Source organism: Carex rostrata, chromosome 13, assembly GCF_964058835.1.
Source record: "Carex rostrata chromosome 13, lpCarRost1.2, whole genome shotgun sequence".
Lineage (NCBI taxonomy): Eukaryota > Viridiplantae > Streptophyta > Magnoliopsida > Poales > Cyperaceae > Carex > Carex rostrata.
In genome coordinates, this window is record NC_135930.1 from 10,390,751 (window position 1) to 10,403,585 (window position 12,835).

The 12,835-nt window shown below is 32.0% G+C and overlaps 1 protein-coding gene across 1 annotated transcript in view; it reads right to left on the reverse strand.

Annotated features, from left to right (window-relative positions):
• The window catches only part of LOC144564056 (small ribosomal subunit protein uS7), a 76,574-nt gene extending 65,066 nt beyond the window's left edge, over positions 1-11,508 (reverse strand). The window contains exon 1 of the mRNA XM_078313557.1: positions 11,501-11,508. The gene's annotated coding sequence lies outside the window, so the exon portion shown is untranslated. The remainder of the gene's footprint in view (positions 1-11,500) is intronic.
• Positions 11,509-12,835: the final 1,327 nt, after the last annotated feature.

A 12,835-nucleotide genomic window follows, 5' to 3' on the forward strand; every position in this document is an offset into this window, starting at 1 on the left:
ACCTCTCGGGTGCATGGACTGTTCTCATTGACCTACGTAGCACTTGTTCTTCAGGTTGTCGAACTTGATCCACAACTGTCTGCGGATCCAATTCTACTTCAACTTGCGTTGAAGTACTTGAGCTCGAGACTAGAACCTCATCCACAACTATTTGTGGACTTGGTACTTCCAGATGCTCATCAGCCAAAAAATCAAGAGGTGGGTTAATCTGATCTAGTTCAGATATTGTATTGTGTGATGTATCTTGAATTTCTTCAAGTATTACATTACTCCCACTACTTCCTTTTGCAAGAAACTTGTTCTCCAAAAGTATACCATGACGAGCAACAACTAATTTGTTCTCGGACTGGTAATAGAAGTAATATCCTTTCGTTTCCTTAGGATACTCTACGAAAAAGCACTTGTCAGATTTGGGACCAAGTTTGTCAGACGTCAGACGTTTGACAAATACTTCGCAACCCCATTTTTAAGATAAGACATATTTGGGATTTCCCAAACCATAACTCGTATGGAGTCTTTTCAACTGACTTGGATGGAACCATATTTATCGTTAGTGCGGCAGTATCTAGTGCGTGTCCCCAAAATGATTTTGGGAAGGGTGGCGTTACTCATCATGGAACGAATCATGTCCAGCATGGTTTGTTTCATTTTCTTGGCAACACTGTAACATTGCGGTGTTCCTAGAGGTGTGAGTTGTGAGACTATCTCACATTCCTTTAAGTACGTTTTGAAAACCATAACTCAAGTATTTGCTATCACGGTCCTACCGTAATGCCTTAATACTTTTGTTCAGTTGATTTTCTACTTTAGTCTTAAATTCCTTGAACTCGTCAAAGGATTCAGACTTATGTCTCATGTAAGTCAATACTTTCATGAAACGTTTTGAGTCTTTTGTTATTGATGTTAAACACGTGGTTTTCCATTTCTAGCATATAAAGATCATTTAACAAGTAAGATGATCCATAATATGTCTCATTTTTATAAATAGAACATCTATTGTCCTTTATAACAAACGAGAAACCATTCATCTCTAAACACGAGATTGATATGATATTTCTAGAAATGGTAGGAACAAAATAAACATTTTCTAGTTCCAGAATAAACCCGCTAGGCAAGTACAATTTTATCCTACCGACTGTAACAGCTGCAACTTGTGCTCCGTTTCCAACTCGGAGTTGTACTTCCTTATTGCGTAACTTCCTTTTAGTGCGTGCATATTCGTGCAAATATGAGCACATGATCCAGTAGCCAGTACCCAATCATTAAAAGAGGTCGCAACATTAATTTCAATAACATAAATACTTGAGACTGAGACTTTTGAGACATTCTCAAACTTCATATCTCCAAGATACTCCGGGCAGTTTCTCTTCCAGTGACCTTTGCTATTGCTAAAATAGCAGTCAGAGTTAGCAGAAACATTTATCTTGGGAGAGTTCGTTCCTGGAACCAACTTCCCTTTGCCTTTGTACTTAATCGCCGTTTTTCCCTTTTGCTTTCTTGATCTTCCTCCCACCTTCTTGGATCATGAGGACATGAGAGCTATTCTCAATGTCTTTATCAGTGATCCTCAGCATCCCTTGGAGCTCCTGCAAGCTCTTATCCAACTCTTGCTTATGGGAGTTCACAATGAACTCCGAATAGCTGGGAGGAAATGAGTTCAGGATAACTTCTGTGGCCAACTCGTGGCTCCACGGACAGTTAAGCTTCTCCAGTTTCTCATCATCGCTTGTCATACGAAGCGTGTGAGTACTGACAGAGCTGCTCTCTACTATTTCAGCAGGGACCGGTGTATTTAGGATATATTCCCTTTTCTCATGTATGTCTACCTTTTCGAGTAGGTAGCGTAAAGAGAAAGACGTTTCTTTAGCCATATTTCTACAACGTTTAAAGTAAAGATTTTAGCTTTGTTCATGTAATGTTTTATTCCAATAATAAAACTCCCACTGTAAATTTGTTCTATTCCCGTTTGCAGTAGGACCAAGATCCATATTTTCACTAATAACCAAGGCAGTGTATGCATATCATGGCTGTTAGTTATCTTAGGTAAGCAAACTTGCTAATCACATCTCTTTGTGATTCTTGGTTTCGTTAAAACATCACGTGTATTTAACGAAGACTTTGCCCCGAGCCCAAAACTGTTTTGGAAATCATCGGTAAGTAACCTCACTCTATTTGGTTTGATATGTCGGACATAACCCTCGACCACCAAAGGTAAAAGGCGATGTCTACTGAGTAGTTTACCCATCAACCAATGAACAATGGTTTGAGGAGGATAGAGTGGGAAGGGCATACTACTTAGTATTTAATGGGTTGGTGTTTATGCTTAACAGTGCCAGCAATCTCCAAAGGGGTATGTGAGAAAGAACGACTAATGTGATTCTATTCGTATCTTTATAGCGACTTCTTTCATATGCTTCATTAAGCAATTATGGAAAGGAAGTCTTGAATACTGAATGTGATCTCCATTTCTTTTCTTATCTTATGTTAGAAAGAACGATTAATGTGATTCTATTCGTATCTTTATAGCGACCTCTTTCATATGCTTCATTAAGCAGTCGTGGAAAGGAAGTCTAGAATATCGAATGTGATCCCCATTACTTTCTTTTCTCAGCATATGTAAGAATAACTAAATGTGATTCTATTCGTATCTTTATAACGACCTCTTTCATATGCTTCATTAAGCAGTCGTGGAAAGGAAGTCTTGAATACGAAATGTGATCTCCATTAGTTTATGTTCTTATCAGTACCTCTTTGATATGCTTAGCTTTGTTAAGCAGTCAGTTCTTGTAACTGACTTTAGCTACCGTCTATCTTGTAGAGGTAGTTTATATGATTTCTTATAAAAACGGTAAATCTAATCTATACGTTTTTATATGATAGCAGTAAATCTGATTTACCTATATATGTGATCGAGTCACGTATATTTCTTTCAGTTCGTAATGTTGACCTTGGTCAGCGTTACGGACACGTGAAAGTTGCTTGTCAGAAAAATACCGATTGTGATCCACTTCCTATCTTCCTCAAAGACCTCTTTCATATGCTTCAGTAAGCAGTCGTGGAAAGGAAATCAGACAGAAAGAATAGTGAATATGATCTCATTTACATTTTCCTAAAAGACCTCTTTCATATGCTTCAGCAAGCAGTCGTGGAAAGGAAGTCAGAAAGAAACAATGTCAAATGTGATCCCACATTCATATTTTTCTTCAAAGAAAGTTTTCTTTCACGGTTCCTTAGAAAGATGGTAAATCTAATTTTACTCATTTTTCATTTTAAAGCAGTAAATCTAATTTACTCTAAGCTGTAAATCTAATTTACTTATATACGGGACCAAGTCGGTATATAATCTATCAGTTACCAATTCTTTATTTTGCAGCTATGCTCGGTTCTTATTTATACCATTTAAAGCACATAAACAATTTATATGTTTTAAAATCATATATTCTTTTCGGTCCATAAAGCAATTTGGTAACGTGACAAAGTTCCTTTTGGGCCAGTCATTAGGACACGTGAAAGGGGCTCCCAGGAAAGATTGGGGTCACGAGGACCGCTTAGACTCAATCTTTCCTAGACAGAACAATCTCTTTCTTGTGTGGAAATGACAGCTCTTACTCAGGTACTTTATCACATTCTTCGATGAACTTTATTTATCCGAAGGTTTTCGAAAATGCGAAAAACTTACACTAAATTTTGCCATTTCAAAAGCGTTAAAGCAATTTGGTAACGTGACAAAGTCCCCTTTGGGCCAGCTATCAGGACACGTAAAAGAGGGTTAGACGAAAAGCCGAGACTTTTCTTGTCATTAACCTTATCTTTTACGGGTGGAGATTAACAGCTCTTACTCAGGTACTTTATTGCTTCATCACATTCTTAGATGAACTTTAACGCAATCAAAAGTTTTGAAAACGAAAACATAAAGAAAGCATAAAATCCTATTTTATCTTTCTCGGTCGGAAAACCGATCCAAGAAATGTAAAAGTTTACATTTCATAAGAAAGCATAAAGAAAGCTTAAATCTAATTTAACTTTCTTAGTCGGTAGAACCGATCCAAGAAAATCTCATTTCTAATCGGTTTTGGACTTAAGCTGCAAATGTAAGAATTAAACTGATATGCGGTATATGCACCTAATTTGCATAAGTTATAACTTTTAGAAAATCAATCAGCGGGAGAGCCTTGTGCTCTGATACCACTGTTGGGGTTTCGAACGCGGTGTGCTAACCGGAAACCCGTTTTAGGCTTAAGGTGCGGAATGACCGTAGAACAAAAATTTCTACAGCCAACTTAAGCTCAGGATTAAACGGGGTATGTCAGGAAACTTTCCAAGGCGGTCCACCTTCAGTATTCCTTTGGCATCAAAACCCAATTTAATCCTTTTACAGATCTACTCCATGATTGATTTCTAAAACTTTAATCTACTTACAAATTAAATAGATTAATATAACATATTTATACCTTGTTTCCAAATCACAGTTGGAATGCAGACCGAGCGAGTAGAGCCTCACCAGGGAAGGAATCGACTCGGAGCATCAGACGTCTGATGCCTCTATCGGTTATCCACCAGGACTAACCGGAGAGCGGTTTATTTCTTCTGCCAGAAATACCGTAAACCGCGGAATTATGCAAAAACACTATTCACGGGGAAAAGACGAAAACCCGTAAACACGAATTTTCGGTTGCTCAGTTTCATCAATATGCAAAACTGACATACCGCTAAATTCGGTAAAACACTATTCATCGATCCCGTAAATATTCTCCACAACAACCCGCAAGATTATACGTCAAGTACGTATAACTCTCTTTTCTCAACCGAAACACTATTTGGGAGAGAAACCGGGAAAGAGAGAAAATACCGATTCGTTTCTGCACGAAAAGATACATGTGAATGTGCATATGTATATGTGAATATATCTTTCTCTCTCTACCCCTCCACCCCTATTTATAGTGTTTAGATTCGGTTGCAAAAGACCAAAATGCCCTCCAAGTTCGGCCTATTTACAAGACATGCCATTGACACCTCATCCTTTTATATGTGAAATGACCAAAATACCCCTTCCACACCCTTCCACATTCTTCTCCATGCTTCTACACATGCAAGGTGGCATAGGTGTGAAATGACCATTTTGCCCTTGTGGATAGGATTGATGACATGTCATCTGGATAGGATCAATGACGTGTCATGCGGATAAGCACGAATCTGAAAAGACCCGAATGCCCTCGGCCCGAACACAAATAATATTCGTATAATTATTCTGAACAATTATATATATATTTTTCTTTCGGTTATTTGTTTCGGTATCGATGACGTGTCATCTGGATAGGATCGATGACGTGTCATGCGGATAAGGACGAATCTGAAAAGACTCGAATGCCCTCGGCCCGAACACAAATAATATTCGTATAATTATTCTGAATAATTATATATATTTTTCTTGCGGTTATTTGTTGTTTCGATAATTTATACAATGTGTCATGCACATTTATAAATTAACCGGTTAACTTTTATACAACGTGTCATACACGTTTATAAATTAACCAATGTTTTTGCTTGTTATTTTTACATAACATTTATAATTTAATTATAACACGTATAATTAATTATAACACGTATAATTAATTATAACCATCTTAATATTAATTATAATCAATTTATAATTAATCAGTAAGATTCTCCGAGTAGCTCCTATATGGTGTGACCCAATAGGATCTGTGTTATGTTGGTAAACAGAGTTAAAACTGTTTTAACTTCTGTTAGTCATGGGTGGCATCTGGCAACACATCATGACCATCCAATTACACAGATGATGCTGTACTGTACAATATCACGATCCAGTAAACAATTTACTTGTGTCTGTTCTTCTGTCTCATAGCTATCAGATTAGTTTCAAGATAGATGTGTGTCATCCTTGCTAACTGAATCTTTTCTTGATCTTGAGCAGATTATCAAATATAATTACTCTTGTAATTATACCGCTAGCAGATAATCTAACTCTATCAAGGGGCCCAGTGATGCTATAGCTCGTATAGAGATACGAGGGACAAATAGTATTCTTGGTAAACTATCACTTCCTCAGCTAAGCTATACATATGGAAAAGCTACCGTTATGACTGCTTTTTACGGACAGCGGTGGATAACAATCACACATACATATTTCTCAGTGGGAACGATAAATACCTCATACTGTAGAACGTGACACTGAATGAAAACATAAATGACACGAACACAATTCTATTTAATGTTTCATTCGGGGTCTGTCAAATACCATGTTTCTAAAACATGTATCTATGTGATTAAAATGACATCTCGTGTCAGGTGGTTTGTAAAACTTAACCATCTTTTAATCCACATACTAACCTTATCGCGGTAATTAGTGTTCCTGCTAATTACCTTGGTCAGTGACCTTTTAAGAGTATATATCATCTATATTATGGAGTTTCACAATTTCAGTCATGAACTCGAAATGATCCATAAATTCAATAATACTCAAGGCAACAAAATGCTATATAAATAAACATTCAATTCATGAACAAAGCTTTATGATAAATTATCGTATTATTGACTTCTAGATTATTACAAACTAACAGTGGCCATGCGAAATTTAAAATTTCGAGCCGAAATTGGTGTTTTGGTTTAATAATTTTTAAAAAATGGTATTTTTAAAAATTTGGGCATATTATACTTTACAAAATGAAGAAATTTGATGTATGTCTCCCCATACATGAAGTGAATTTCTGTAATTTACTGTTCTTGATGGAACAAAAAACAATACTTAAATCACATGAAATTTAATTGTTAGGCTATATGTAACATACTTATAAATATATTTTCCAGTTTTCATTTTATTTAATGTTTTAATTTCTCGGTAAGATTGTTAAAATAGAATTAATTAAGTGATTCTTCCTCAACTCTATATATTTTTAAGATTTCTCCATTTTTATATTAAGCACATAGATGTTTTGATTCGCCAGTGACTATGATTAAAATATGAAACTTCAGATTGAATATCAGCCCTCCAATCAAATAGTATGTTCTTTTTTTATTCAATGCATATTTTTAGTATTTTTTACGTGTAAAAATCTAAATTTATTTAGACACATACTACACACGATTTGGTCAGAATTAAAATTAATATCGTATTTTTTTTCTTTACTGGCTAGAAAATGTAACATATGACAAGGATTGATGTCTTACCTTTTTTAATCTCCTTCAATACATATAATTTCACATAATAAGGAATAGAATATGTGTGTGTATGTGTCCACTATCAAACTTCCCAAGGAAATGTAATAAGGGAAAATACTCATGGACTTCAAAAAGCTTCTTTTATTAAAAATACTACCACATTGCTCTCTGTATCAAAATCGGACCGATTTTTTTTATTAATATCCAAAAAATAAATAAAATTTAAAAAAATATCCAAATCCCGAACAAATTTCAAAAACTACCCAAACCGGTTATCCAATAACCGGATTTGAGACAAATTTCCGGTTAATGGTTTCCCGAACTCAAAACAGTATATCCGGTTAACCATTAACCGGAAAGTTATATTTTCATTTTTTTTTAAATAAAAAAATCCGGTTAATGATTAACCGGACTTGTATTTTTTTTTAAGTTGTGTTGTTTTTTTTCTAAAACCGAATTTTTTTTATTTTTTATATTGAAATATTATAAATATTGAATATATTTCTTTAAAAATAGATGGAATACAATATAATTTGATTTATTAGAAAGACTGCAACAAATAACCCGGATCAATATTTTTCAGGCCGGATTTTTTGCGGCTGTAAGAAAAATTAATATATTTCTTTATGTGTTATTGGAAAAAAATAAAAATGCTTAGATTCCGAGTTATTGATCCCGGTTCAAAAGTCACTTCTAGGTAATCTAGAAAATATTATGATCTTTCTAGTACATTTAATTTATTAAAAGTTGTATCTATTTTGAGAATTATTTTTGAATAACAATCATTAAATAAATTAAAGTTTTTGTTTTTGTTTTTTTTTCAAAATAGATACAACTTTTTATAAATTAAATGTCCTAGAAGGATCACAATATTTTCTGGATTACATAGAAGTGACTTTTGAACCAGGATCAATAACTCAGAATCCAAACATTTTTATTTTTTTCCAATAATACATAAAGAAATATATTAATTTTTCTTACAGCCGCGAAAAATCCGGCCTGAAAAATATTGATCCGGGTTATTTGATGCAGTCTTTCTAATAAATCAAATTATATTGTATTTCAGCTATTTTTAAAGAAATATATTCAACATTTCTAATATTTCAATACAAAAAATAAAAAAAATTCTGTTTAAAAAAAAACACAACTTACCGGAAATTTGTCCCAAATCCGGTTATTGGATAACCGGTTTGGGTAGTTTTTGAAATTTGTTCGGGATTTGGATATTTTTTAATTTTTATTTATTTTTTGAATATTAATAAAAAAATCGGAAAATCGGATGTTCAAAACATTTGAGGATTTTTTAGTATTTAAGAAGTGGACGAATGATCATAATGCATGTACAATTATAAATTTGATGATCTAGAAATTTTATTTAAAAAAAATACTCGTGGGTTTAAAATATTGCTTCTTTTATTGAGAAGTATAACATAAAAGAAAATCTCTAAAAATAATTCATGATTATTTTTGTTTGTCGTCTTATAATATGTTCTTGTTGCAATGTACGGGCACGATACTAGTTTAATTTAAGCACCAAATCGGAAATATAATATAAGGTGCTTACTATTTTAGATATAAATATAATTGTTTTTCTTAAAGTTTGATCATAAGGTCAACAAAATATTAATAGCTACATTATCCACTAAAAATATTAACAGTTACATAATCCACTAAAATATAAATAGTTACAAATTAAATCCACTAATTATATCAACAACATATTAATAGTTACAAATTCCACTAAAAATTACTATTAGGTATTTTGTAGTTGCGTATCTCGGGTCAAGTTTGATCTTCTCTTGTTTGAACTTACTAGTTTAATATATCTTCAATTCTAATTTGACTCGATTCAACTAATAAACAAATTAAACTGAGATAAATGGGTTATGGCCTCAGTTCGATTTGTTATTCTACTTATATAAACTTCCGGTCTTGTAATTAACAAATTACTACCATGACAAAACTGAAATTGGGAAGCTCTTTCTGTCTGGTTATATATTTCAGCTTCAGCCAGTGCTATCCACTGAAGATGGATATATGAAAAAAAAATGATTATAAATTTATAATGATGTCTTCTAATGCAAAATGATATATATATGATACTCATAAATATTATACATTTTTTTTTATAACAGACTATTATATTTTGTGATGTGGATGACGTTTTTCTTAAATGACAATATTTTTTGTGGTCAAAGCAATGTTTTTCGTGTGAGTATAATAATGTGAGAATCAATCTTCAAGACAATACTATTTATGAGTGGCTGCAAGTTTGAAATCCGATTAACAACTTTCTTGTAAATATTTAAAGTTAAACTACTTTATTCTCATCTTTATTGGCTAGTAGATTTCTCATAGAACACGGGACATAATGCAGGATGTTGGTATGTTTGGATGTAGCGAGAATAGTGTTGTTCCAATTCATTTAAACATATTCAGGAACAGGGAGAATAGCGATGTTCTCGCTGTTCTCGCTATTCCTACAAAAAGTTGGAATAGCAAACGTACTCTCTCAAATGTTCAATCGTTGTTCTCGTTATTCTAAATGTTTAATCCAAACAACATTCTGAATAGCTCCGAATAGTGTTATTCTTAAATAGTAGTTATTCTAGCTATTCTTAACCTACTATTCTCAACAGTAGCTATTCTAGCTATTCTCTAGTGCATCGGCTAGTAGATTTCTCTTGTTGAGTGATCTTTCCGAAATATATTTTGTTACCAAATTTATAAAGAGGAGGGATCAAGTTACAACACTTGAAAGTTACAACAAAGTTACAACATCATTGTTTTTCATTTTCAAAGTCCAAATCGTCGATCCAAACCGTTAGATATTCAATCTATATTAAAATGTGCTTACAGACCAAATTTTACATTTTTTGAAATTTGTTTGCTATTTATTAAGATGGGTACAAAATTGCTGTTTTTAATGGTGCAGAATTTTAATAAAAACAGCGATTTTGTACCCATCTTAATAAATAGCAAAAAAATTTCAAAAAATGTAAAATTTGGTCTGCAAACACATTTTAATATAGATTGAATATCTAACGGTTTGGATCGACGATTTGGACTTTAAAAATGAAAAAAAATGATGTTGTAACTTTGTTGTAACTTTCAAGTGTTATAACTTGATCCCTCCTCATTTATAAATTAAAATTTCAATCTTAATATTGATTTGTGAAAAATATCTAAGTTACCATCTAGGCAGCCTAATTCTGCACGGAGTCAAGGGGCTCTGTGCACAGTAGATGCAGAATTTGGAGTTAGGGTTTAGGGGTTCATTTTCCGAGCATAGTCATGGACCTCATGTTTCTGTCTTCCCGTGAGCGTTTCGAATTAGAATTATAAGCTCAAATTAAAATTTTCTATCAATAGTTATGTCTGTTTAAAGGTTAGAAACAAGGATCCGGGTAACAATTTTCACACTCTAATTCCAGCATTAACTTCCATAACTACCATGAGGGTTACTAAATTATTAATCTCTATGCAATTAACTCTATTTATGTAAATAGGAAAAGGTCCATCAATTATCTCCGTACAAAATTTTGTTTTTTCTATGTATCGTCCTCACACTACGGAGACCACTAAATAAATATTTTCTGGTAAAATAGGATAAATATTTTATAGTACTGGGATAAATACATGAGGAGACAAAAATGGATATTGTATTATTGAACTTACCAACAACATGGTTAATCAAATCAATAGATCATCATGTCAGAAACAATAATAAATACTTCTCAAATATAATGATAAATATTTGTCAGAAATAGTGATAAATATTTTCTTGAACATCAATGAACAGATAAATATTTATTTCTAAATATTTTAATTGCAACTTTCAGTAAAACATCTATGACTTAAATAGATTAGATGAATATTTTATGGTACAGGGATAAATATTTGCTGATACAAAAATGAATATTTTATTCTTGAACTTGTCAGCAAGTAATGTTTAATCAAATCAATGTATCATCATGTCAGAAATAATGATAAATACTCTTCAGACATAATGATAAATATTTTCTTGAATATCAATAAACAGATAAATATTTATTTCTAAATATTTTAATTGCAACTTTCAGTAAAACATCTATGACTTAAATAGATTAGATTAATATTTTATGGTACATGAATAAATACTTGACGATACAAAAGTAAATACTTTATTCTTGAACTTGCCAACAAGTAATGTTTAATCAAATCAATATATCATCGTGTCAAAAATAATGATAAATATTTGTCATACATAATGATATATACTTGTTAGACATAATGATAAATATTTTCTTAAACATTAATAAATAGATAAACATTTATTTCTAAAAGGAAAGAGAGATTTGGCATTATGGAATGAATAAATTTGGCATCCATCTGTGTGTATAAACATAGCAAATATGTGACTGTAATCTAATTTCTCACATTCAAAAAAGTATTGGGCTCACCACGGCTTATTGAAAAATTAATATGTAAAGTTATATATTCATAGTTATTAATATATGTGCTGTCTTATGTTTTTGCTACTTTCTCATGTTGCTACTTTTGTTTTGACCTGTTGTAAAGACTTGCCACATCTGATTTTGGTACCAATTTTAGGTACCAGATCGATTGTGCTAAGGATTCTGATTTCAATGAAATCGGTGGTATATACCACTATTTTTCAAAAAAAGTTATTAATATATGTTTTATCGGGTATTTATATTGATATCGGGTCGGATTCGGTTATGGGTCGGATATTAAATGAAACTCATATCCTACCTATTAGAGTATCGGTTCCGGTTCAGATCCGAATCGAATATTAAATTATTAATTTTGTAATCGGATAAAAGTAGCAACTCTAAATGTGGCCAAGAAATCCTTTAGCTTTGTTCCTGTTCAAAGCAAAATAGAAAATATAAATAAAAAAAAATACGACCGCCAAAAGGTTTGTAATGATGAAACAATTAAAATTTAAGTTATGGAGAGAGATGCAATTGAAATTTAGAGAAAATTTGTATTCCATTTTTGAGCTGGTTGGTCAAGTATTTTGTTTTGTTTGGATGATATATAGAACTGTGTGAAGTTTGTATATATATATATATATATAGGTGCTGGGATGTAGTAGAGAGAAGCTTGAACACAGTTTAATTAGGTTGAATTTGTTATATCCCATAAATTTAAAACATGATTAATTATACTAATCTAAAAGTTTTACTCAAATAATTTATTTTATTCTATTTTATTTATCAAATTAAAATATAAACTAGGAACCTTGAGATATATACATATATATAATTTATGAAACTTTGAAAATAAACAACAAGATTGTGTAAATAGATAAATCAATCAGGATTTAATTAAATGTACAAGGATATGAGTTTTCACGCAAACAAAACTTTAAAAGCTACAAATCTCGTTCATAATAAATTATATAGCCAAATTAGATTTTTATATGCATAAATGAGTATTATAACAAATTTTCCCAAACCAATTTTCATTAGAATCCAATTATTATATCCAATCATATTCATTAGAAACCCCATTTTATTGTTAGATTGTTGTAACCCTTGGATCTCTTCATAGCACTGCATTTGAAGTTATCTAAACCTTTGATGTTGAATTAAATAAATTCATATTGAAATTCTGAATTCGTTTGGACCTTTGGATTAAATCTAGCACG